The sequence below is a fragment of the Cebus imitator genome, unplaced genomic scaffold (assembly GCF_001604975.1).
Source record: "Cebus imitator isolate Cc_AM_T3 unplaced genomic scaffold, Cebus_imitator-1.0 Scaffold105, whole genome shotgun sequence".
Taxonomy (NCBI): domain Eukaryota; kingdom Metazoa; phylum Chordata; class Mammalia; order Primates; family Cebidae; genus Cebus; species Cebus imitator.
This window is the reverse complement of record NW_016107420.1, coordinates 5,767,031-5,778,101: the sequence shown is the minus strand read 5'-3', so window position 1 is coordinate 5,778,101 and position 11,071 is coordinate 5,767,031. Positions and strand designations below refer to the sequence as shown.

Below are 11,071 nucleotides of genomic sequence, written 5' to 3'. Positions count from 1 at the left end.
AAGACATATGGCCAGGCACAATGGCTCACTCCTGTAATCCCAGCGCTTTGAGATGCCAAGGCAGGTGGATCACCTGAGGTCAGGAGTTTGAGACCAGCCTGGTCAACATGGTGAAACCCCATCTCTACTAAAAATACAAAAATTAGCCAGGCGTGGTGGCACTTGCCTGTAATCCCAGCTGCTATGGGGGCTGAGGCAGGAGGATGATTTGAAATTTGAACCTAGGAGGTGGAGCTTGCAGTGAGCTGAGATCGTGCCACTGCACTCCAGTCTGGGCAACAGAGTGAGACTCCGTCTAAAAAAAAAAAAGAAAGAATAAAACATATTTACTAAAACTAGTGCATCTGAACATGGGCAGATTTGATCTGCTGTGCTTTGTTTTAACTGGGTAAAGCTTTCCAGCTGAGTTGGCGATAGTCTTCTGGCAGTCATCTGTCAGCCCTGCCCCTGAGCATCTTCCTCTTTCCCTGTTTGGTTGGCTCCTTGGGCTTGGTGAATGGTGAGTGAGAGTGTGTGTTTGTGTGTGTGTGTGTGTCAGAGAGAGAGAGAGAGAGAGAAAAGAGACAGAGAAAGAGAGAGAGAGAGACAGAGAGAGTGCACACACTGCTGTTTGGCAGTGGTACCAATGTACTGGTGATTAATTTTTGAGACTAACTTTATATTCACAAACATGAAAGATGTCCTCTGGCATGAGTGGATGGATCTCAATCCATGTAATTTTAACATCTAAAACAGAGTACAGTCCTCGTTTTAGATCTTGTTCTGTAAAATTATTCCAAAATCCCTAGGAAATAGTCCTAAAAGATATAAAGTAATTTTTATGAATATATTCATAGCAGTGACATTATTATTGTGAAAACTGGAAATAATGGAAATGTTCAATAGTGGAAGATGCTGAAATGGTAGAGAACCATATAGTTACTAAATGGTATTGATATGTGACCAAGTGGATACATGGAAATATTTAAATTAAATAAGGTAATACTAAGTGAAAAACAATATTTTAAAATTTGAAGTACCATATAAATAGTGATTTACAGCCATGTAAAAATATTTATATTTTAATAGAACTTGGTTATGAAACTTTCCTAAGTGAAAGTAGTTTTGACTTTAATGCTTTCTAGGGTCTTTGTTCTAAAAGCAAAAAGATTTTATTTCGTAATAACTTCAAACTACAGAAAATCTACAAGAATGATGTCAAGAATTTCCCCTGACCCCATGTACCCTTTACTCATATTCACTGATTTTTAACACTTTGCCATAGTTGTTTTATTGTCATTTTCTCTTTCCATGTACACATATTATTTTTTATGAATAATTTGAGAGTAAATGGCATACATTACACATGTTTACAGTAATTTTTTTTTTTTAAGACAGGGTCTTGCTCTGTCTCCCAGACTGGAGCGCAGTGGTGGGATCTCAGCTCACTGCAACCTCTATCTCCCAGGCTCAAGCCATCCTTCCACTTCAGCCTCCCAAGTAGCTTGGACCACAGGTGCATACCATGACCACCATGCCCACTAATTTTTGTATTTTTTTTTAAAGATAGGATTTTGCCATGTTGCCCAGGCTGGTCTTGAACTCCTAGGCTCAAGTGATCCACCTGCCTCACCTTCCAGAAGTGCTGGGATTATAGGTCTAAGCCACCACACCTAGCCAACACCAATTCTTTAGTGTCTTTCCCAAAAACAAGGGTATTTTCTTATGTAACCACAGTACAATTATTAAATTCAGGACATTTGTATGGGTACAATACTAAAGAACATCTCTATAGTCCAATATTATCCTTTCTAGCATTTTCTTCCTCCAGCTCAGAATGCAGTCCAAGATGATGCCATTGTATTTATAGTCATGCTATCTCTTTAGTTTGGATGAATTCAACTTTTTTTTTTTTTGGTCTTTTATGACACTGATATATTTGAAGAACATGGGCCAGCTCTTTTATTTTATTTTTTTAATTACTATTTTTAAGACAGTCTTCCTCCGTCACCCAGGTTGGAGTGCCATGTTGCGACCAGGACTCACTGCAGCCTCAACTTCCTGAGCTCAAGTGATCCTCCTGCCTCAGCCTCCCTAGTAGCTGGGGTGCCACCATGACTAGATGATTTTTAAATTTTCTGTGGAGACAGGGTCTCTTTATGTTGCTCAGGCTGTTCTCAAGCTTCTGGGCTTAAGCGATCCTCCTGCCTCAGCTTCCCAAAGTGTTCGGATTACAGACGTGAGCCACCACACCAGGTTTGTTATTTTATATTTCTCAGTTTTGGTTTGTGTGATGTTTTGAGTTTCAGGTAATACACATCTGGCTAGAAAACTACAAAAGGAATGTTAGGCCTTTTTCAGGGTCACATGCTGGCCGGCTGCATTTCATTGGCTGTGTTAATACTGATTATTTAATTATGGTGTCTAGTTTCTCCACAGTACAGTTACTATTTTTCCCCTTACAATTGATAAGAAATCTGAAGAGAGATGCATTAAAAGCACATAAACACCATGCTTCTCATCCCACTCTCTCCCCTATACCTAGCATCTAGCTTGACTCCTTTTAAAAGCTACATTTTGTAAGACTTATTTACATGTACCCTAGGTAAACAGGAAAACTTGGGTGATTTTGCTGAGGTTGTCCCTGTGCCTGTAATGCTCCCATTCAAGCCTGTCTAGTTTGTGCCACTATTTAATCCTATCTCAAAGTACCATCTGCTTCCCTGCCCTTAACTAAATTTAATGTCTTCCTCTGCAATCTCTAGGAGCACTTTGTACTTTTCTTGGGGCACATATTAGCTTCTACTTTATGCTTGTAACTATTTGTGTACTTCTTTTATCCTAGTCACCAGACTAGGATAGCATGATGCCTTGAGGGCAGGAACTGTGTCTTAATCATTTTTGCATCCTCTGCAGAGCCCAGAAGAGGCTTTCAGTGGGAGGCGCCTGATCAGTTTTCACGAAATGCATGTTTATACTCCAACTACTTACCACTTCTGATGTGCTAGTTGAATACCCAATTGTGTATTTCAAGAACTCAATTTCATCTGCTTAACATCTCTATATCTCCTATTTAACAACATGTTGCTATTTTGCCTGTCAATTAGGAAATCCTTCAGTGTCTGTCATTTCTGTATTCTTAGCTCAGGTGTTAAGAAAAGTGTTGTTGAGTGAAGAAGTTACTTCCTTACCGTGAGGATTTGTATTTGTATTTCTGTCTGAGTTTCTTACAAGGGCACTGGGCCAGCTGTTTATTGCTTTGACAAGAAGGTGTGATGAGGTCTGCTCTTCCTCTGGGGCGTTTTTCTAACACTAATTAAGATAACTTAGTATGTATATTGATAGGAGAGTGTATCCTTACCCAAAGATTCCCCTGTGTACAAGCTTTAGAATCTGAAAGTATAACCTGCCAAAATTACAGGAGTTAGGAGCCAAGGTTATTAATTTGCTCAGATAATATTAGTTTGTCCTGCCAAGACATGTAAGAACAAGCATTAATTTAGTTTGTAAGGTTAATGCACGATTGGAAGAACCAAAATTCTAAGTAGGTCAGTCAGATCTTATGGTACAACTGACTTGCAATGTTGGAAAAACATGTCCAGACAGATGACACTGGGATGCTTGTTACTTTATATAGAAAATGTACAAAACACATAAAACCTTTTTCTAAATTGTGTAATTTTTTATAAGCTTTTGAGATTGATGAAGCCGTGTCATTCTACACAGTGGGGCTTTCCTTTAGAATAGGAGCTGATCTGTTTTTTTTTTTTTTTAATACATTTTAAAATTTTAGAATAGCTTTAGATTTCTGGAAAAGCTGCAAAGACAGTTCAGAGAACTCCCATATACCCTCACTGCTTGCCCCTATGTTGTCATTCCACATTGCTGTGTACATCTGTGGCAAGTTAGAAACTAACATCCATACATTATTATTATTAATAACTAAAATTAATACTTCATTCCAATTTCACCCGTTTTTCTTCAGCGTCCTTTTTTTTTTTTTTTTTTTTTTTTTTTTTTTTTTCCCTCGAGACCGGTTCTTGCTCTGTTTCCCAGGATCCCATGCAGGACATCACATTATATTTAGTCATCATGTGCAATGTTTAGAATGGTTGCCCCCTCCAAAACTCATGTTGAAATTTAATTGCCATTGGGATGGTATTGGGAGGTGGGGCCTTTAAGAGGTGTTTAGGTCACCAGGGCTCTGCTCTTATGAGTGGACCAATGATGTTATTGCAGGAATGGGCTTGCCTCCTCTTGTTCTCTATTGCCCTCTCTTTGTCCTTTTGCCATGTGACACCTTCCACCATGTTATCATATGGCAAGAAGGCCCTCACCAGATGCTAGCTAGCACCTTGATATTTTACTTCCCACCTCCAGAATTGTGAGCCAATACATTTTTGTTCATTATAAATTATCTAGTCTAGGATATTCTGTGATGGCAGCACAAATGGACTAAGACATCATGTCTCTGTAACCCCTTCTGGTCTATGACAGTTTCTCAAACTTTTCTTGTCTTTGATGATTTTGGCAGCTTTGAGAAGTACTGATCAGGTTTTCTGTAGAATGTTCCTCACTTTGGGCTTCTTCAGTGTTTCTCATGGCTAGATGGAAGTCATGGAATTTTGAGAGGAGGGTGCACTACTCCAGTTACATACACACCACGTAATATTAAGGTTATATACTGTCATGTCATATTAAGGTTACATACTATCCACATGATATATCATATTGATGTTAGCTTTGATCACTTGGGAAAGATAGTCAGGGTTTTATAACAATAATGTTGTTGTTGTATTGTTACAACAATAACGCCGTTCATAGGGAAAATATACTCATGGGGCATACATACAAAGTTACTTTTTCCTCCCTTTCCATACTCTGCTCTTTGGAAGCAAGTCACTATGCCCACCAGAATACCCTAAAAAGGGTAAGTAGGTGGGAAGACAAGTACTGCCTCTTGGAGAGTATCTACATAAATTATTGAAATTGTTTTGTATTGGAGATTTGTCCCTTCTCCTATTTATTTATTCAACCATTTATTTACATTAGAATAGACTTCTGGATATATATTATACTTTGGGTTTTAACCCAATATTATGTTACTTATTTTCTTGCTCATATTGTTCCAGCTTTGACCATTGAGGCCTCTTTCAATTTTCCTTTGTGTCTCTTTGATGTGCCCCATTGTTTTATTTTTTGAGCACTTCCTGGCTTTCTAATGCTATAATTCAAGATGCTCCAGGCTTATCTTATATATTTTCTGCTCCAGTGCTAGAATCAGCTGTTTCTTCAAGGATCCCTGGTTCATTTTATAGAAGAATGGTATTAGAAACCAAGATCTGTTTCATATTTTGATAATACGATAATAAATTTTGGAAATGAAAATGAGAGATATGGAGAGGTAGAAAGCATTGACTTTGCTGACTGTTACTGACTTTGAACCACAACTCTGCCATGAATGGGATAGCCAACCATCCCAGTTTGCCTGGGATTAAGAGGTTGCCAGGGATGTGAGATTTTCAGTCATCAAACAAGGATGAATTGGCCACCCTTGTCATAGAATTGGTTATGTGTCTTGGCTGCAGGGGTCAAAAATCAAATAAAACTACCTCAGCTAAAATGGAAATTCAATGACTGATTTAACTGGAAAATCTAAAGATATAGGGGTTAAGGCCAAGCTGGAATCACAGGTCAAATAATGTAATTAGGTCTCCCACTGACTCCATATTTCAGTTCCATTTTTCTCTCTGTGTTGGTTTCTTCTTGGACTGTGCATGTGCTGGGAAAAGTGTGGGTTTTCTTTAATGGAGGAACAGTTGTCCTCATCCCCTAGACAGGAATCAAAACTAAAATACCTAGAGGGGCAAGGCTTTCAGTGTAAGTAAATGAGTAAAGCAGGCTGCTTGGAAGACAACAGGGAGTGATGGGAACATTAAGGGGAAGCTCTAGTCATTGGTGCTATGCAGGAATGCAGGTTCACCTATTGCCAGATACGCCAATTTTCCATTGAAGCCAGAATGTGAATCGTTGATTTTTAAATTTTGGCAACTGATTCAATTAAGCAATGAGAACTCCATTCATAGAGAAAATATACTCATGGGACATACAGCTTGTGGGTAAGGCTGTTTCATGGCTGCCTCAGGACATAACTTGGGCACATATGTACAGAAAGTGGTTCACTAAATGTGCTTGGATACATTTACTGTTTTTGAAAATTGACCCCATTTAAGTTAATAATCACTAAATTTATCAAGTGTTTGCTATGTGCCAGGCATGGTACTAAGAGTTGACACATTTCTTTCTTTTTTTACAAAAGCCCTGTGAAAGAGTTATTATTATCATCATTATAACCTTTCTACAGATGAAGAAACTGAGAACAGAGAAGTCATGTATCTTCCTCTATTTCATACAGCTGGAGTGACCAAGGATAGGATTTGAACCCCAGCAGTCTGACTGTAGTACTCAGATTCTTCATTCCTTTGCTTCAGATGGCCGCAGATGCAGATACATGTCTTAGAGTTAGAGAAAGTCATGGATAAAAGGAACCTGAGAGATCACCTAGTATGTTAGCCTCCTTATTTTACAGATAGAGAACTTAAGGCCAAAAGCAAGGAGTAACTTTGACAAGTTCTCATAGCCTGTTAGTGGGTAAGCTGGAATAAGTCCAAAGCCCTTTTGCTGTACTATGAAGCTTCTGGGACTTGCTAACTACAAAAACTGAAAGTCCTTGGTGGGTTTGCCAAAGCATTCTCAAGTGTTGACAAATTATTCCTGCCATGCTATTTCTGGGTTGATACAGTTTTCGTCTTTCATAAATCATACTCTTCAAGGGGGAGATATTTTCTTGTCTTTTTAACCAGCAAAGAAGATTAAACAATTATTTTTCTCTAAATTGATCATTTCCATAAGCGCAGCCATCACTATAGTTTGAGAGAGAGGCCGAAGGTGTAGGAAGATACTTCACAACCATGTATCTTCCTTCCTTCCGTCCTTCCCTCCTTTCCTCCTTTCCTCCTTTCTTCCTTCTTTCTTTCCTTCCTTGTCTTTCTTTTATTTTGTCTTTCTTTCTCCCCTCCCTCCCTTCTTCCCATCCCTCTTTCCTTCCTTCCTTCCCTGGTTCCCTCCCTTCCTCCTTCCTTTCTTTCTTCTTGTTTCACTGTTACTCAGGCTGACTGCAGTGGTGTGAACATAGCTTACTGCATCCTCAACCTCCAGGGCTCAAGTGATCCTCCCACCTTAGCCTCCTGAGTAGCTGGGACTACAGGCATGTGCCACCATGCTTAAATAATTTTTGATTTTTTGTAGAGATGGGGTCTCACTATGTTGCCCAGGCTGGTCTTGAACTCCTGGTGGCAAGTCATCCTCTTACCTCAGCCTCCTAAAATATTGGGATACAGTCATGAGCTACCATGCCCAGCAAAATATCTATTTTCTAAAGCCTCTTTTTTTTTTTTTTGCTAATTCCTAAGAGAATTGGCAAAAAAGAAGCCTTGAAAGCTGCATTTTGTCTACATAGACAAATGGTCATAATGAGCAGTTTCAAAAACACCAAATTCCAATGTGTGATTTCTTAAAGATAAATACACGTGAATTTAACAGAGTTTCACTCTTGTCACCTGGGCTGGAGTACAATGGCGCGGCCTCGGCTTACTGCAACCTCCACCTCCCTGGCTCAAGCGATTTTCCTGCTTCAGCCTCCTGAGTAGCTGGGATTACAGGCATGTACCACCATCCCTGGATAATTTTGTATTTCTAGTAGAGATAGTTTTCATCATGTTGGCCAGACTGGTCTCGAACTCCTGACCTCAGGTGATTTGCGTGCCTCAGCCTCCCAAAGTGCTGGGATTACAGGTGTGAGCCACTGTGCCCAGCCTTACAGATAGCTTTTTATGTGTAGATAGTTTTTCCATGTCCTTTGGAGATATAAAAATTAATAAGACATGATTACTGTCTACACAAAGCTTACTACATTGTAGAGAAGGCAAATGTCTAAGTTTTTAATTACAATAGAATAAAATGAGAGCCATACACAAAAAATTGAGTAACTTTTGAAAACAACAACAACAATCAAATCCAACTCAAAGTATTTGAATCCTCTCAGTTTTTGGGGAAGACTTCCCAAGATTTGAGCTGGACTTTGAAGTCTGGACAGATTTCAGTAGCTGTGATTGGGAATGAAAGCTCAATACACAAAAGGAAGCACATAAGCAGAGATAGAAAGATGAGAGACACAGAATGTGTTTAGAAAACACGTAGCAACAAGTTTGGTCATGTTGTGGAGAGACTGCCAGGGTGAAGAGTCTGCTCTACTCAGTAAGCATTAGGGATCTATTATAGGGTTTTGAACAGGTAACTGACATGATCAGAGATGTTCTTAGGAAAGTGATTGCAGGATTGAGGTGGAAGGGGACTGAAGATGAACAGACCACTAAAGAGACTACTTTGGGGCTCTTTATGAAAGCCAGTGCTGGTCTGGACAAGCGGTCTGGCAGTGGGAGTGGGAAGGCCATTGAAGGACATTGTGGAAGTAGTCTTTGGGATATGCAAGGAAGATAAGACAAAAATAATTAAAGGTGATTTCTGTAGTTTGGACACTCAATAGCTAGAAGAATGGTACCATTATTATAGAAATAGAGAAGAAAGGGAGAAGAACTGGCTTGGGATAGAAGGTTGGGGAGTTTCAAATTCTTGAGATTAAGGAGCCAACTGGTTATGAAGGGACACAGGTACATTTGGGTCTGGGTTTTTGGTGTAAGTGTAGCTTACAGTTTTAGGTTTGGGATTTATCTGCATGAGAAGCAGGGATATAGGGTAACTGTTTATTATATACCTGTTATTTTCTGGTCCCTGGTTAAGTTTCTTTGTATATTGTGGCATCTGACCACAGAACAGTGCCATAAAACTGAGTGAGACCCAGAGATGTTGACTGGTTTGCTTGTGTTTTCACAGTTCATTCATCTTATTACCTATTGAGGATTTACTATGTGCCAGACTCTGTTCTAGTCAATGGCAAAACTTAGGCCAAGTCTGTCTTCAAACCTGAAGTCTTACTGTATGAGGAAATGAGAGAGAGATTAGATCTAGAAGGGAAGAAATATGGGGTAAAAAGAAGATGAGGATGCAATGTTAGAAAATACCAAGCTTTAGAGAAGGGAAGAAGAAAAAGGCCCAGAAGAAAACATAGGTGCAAGTAGATGGAAGAAGGGAATGAGGATGGTGTCATGTCTCAGAAGAGGAAAAAGAGCTAGAACTGGAAGGAAGAAACATTTATCCAGCCAACAGTGTCCAATGTTGGCAGAAAGATCGAGGACATGAGAAATGAGCAAAAGTCTCTCAGTCTGGTGGTAAGTTGGTTACATGAATTCTGACAAAGTAAGGAATAAAGTAGTATCAGCATAGTAGTCTGTATAGAAGCCAGATTTCATGGAAGTAAGGAATAAGTGGCTAAAGAAATGGAGGCAATGGGAAGAGATAGTTTGATAAACAAGGGGAAAGAAGGACAGCTATTAATAAAGTAGGAAGGGAAGGAGACCAAGGGGTGGGGGACTCTAGAGAGATTGTGAATTGTCTGACCATTGGACCAGGCTGGATAGAGAGGCAATTCAAGCAGAAGTTAGATAGATTATGGGATTGTGGGCTGTTATGAAGATCAAAAGGCAGTAGGGGGTGAAAGGATGGGAAAGTTGGGGAGATAGCAGGTTTTAGTCTTAAGGGGTAAGCTGAATTTCAGTTTGAGGTGTTAGAAATGGGGCAGTGTGGATGATGAAGAAAGCTAAAATTTGGCCGTATTAAATGGAAGCAGAGATAGAATGATGATGGAATTTTTCTGGTTAGAAGAGGAGGAAGGTCAGTATCCTGACTGAATCATCGATAGGCATGGACTTCCCAAAGATTAAGTGGGGATTGTGGGGAACTGAGTGCAGAGGAAGATCCAAAGATGTTGGTAGAGAGGACTGGGTGGGGAAGAAGACAGAGAGCCTGATTCCAAAGCAACTGGGGAGGATTCTTCAGGTCTACGTACAACTTGGAAGAGTGATGGCAGATACTGAAGAAGTTAGATGGCCTTCCCCTGAACAGTCTGTGTGAGAGGTGTGTGAAGAAAGCATATAGAATACTTACATTAGAAGAGAGATCTATAGGACACATTCAAAAAGGATTAGGTGACATAGATGGTCGATAGCTAGAGTATATTTGGATGGAATTGCTGACGGAATTGCTGGTGCAAGTAGAAAGGAGAGAAGGATGGATGGCAGAAACAGATTTTTTTTATTTTTTTATTTTTTATTTTTTATTTTTTTTGAGACAGAGTTTTGCTCTTGTTGCCGAGGCTGGAGTGCAATGGCACGATCTTGGCTCACTGTAGTCTCCGCCTCCGGGGTTCAAGCGATTCTCTCATCTCAGCCTCCTGAGTAGCTGATATTATAGGCCCCCGCCACCACGCCTGGCTAATTTTTGTATTTTAGTAGAGATGGGGTTTCACCATGTTGGTCAGGCTGGTCTTGAACTCCGGATCTCAAGTGATCCACCCTCCTTGGCCTCCCAAAGTGCTGGGATTACAGGCATTAGCCACTGTGCCCAGCCAGCAGAAACAGATTTGAGAGGAGTACGGAGGGGATGGGAAGCTCTGAAAAAGTCTAATTGGAATACTGGCTGGATGATAGGTTTGTGTGTGCTCTAAAATGGTTCTAAACCTAACTACCATAAGCAAATGTAGCTCAAGTGTGTCATACCACATAAATATTTTGGAATACAGAATGGAGCTATTGTACAACAATGTCTGGAATGCTTAGTTTGGATCGACTAATCAAGGAACAATTAACCTGAAAAGGTCAGGAGAGATTTTTTTTTTTTTAAAATGGAACAAGTGTCATTATACATCAATATTGTTTTTAAAGTTATGGTAGCTATATAAATAATTCTGTGCCCTGGAGAAATAATTCTCACTTTTTTGGGGGTAATTTAACATTCTTTGAAATGCTGTAGAATTTAAAAAATTTTCCATTTTGCCTGGATAACTGCCATACTAGCTTTAAAAGGTGCAGAATAGCCGTGTGTGTGTGTGTGTGTGTGTGTGTGTGTGTGTGTGTGT

The 11,071-nt window shown here is 39.7% G+C and overlaps 1 long non-coding RNA gene across 2 annotated transcripts in view; it reads left to right on the top strand.

Annotated features, from left to right (window-relative positions):
* LOC108310597 overlaps nt 1-11,071 on the top strand; it is a 91,474-nt gene that overhangs the window by 24,552 nt on the left and 55,851 nt on the right. The window lies entirely within an intron of this gene.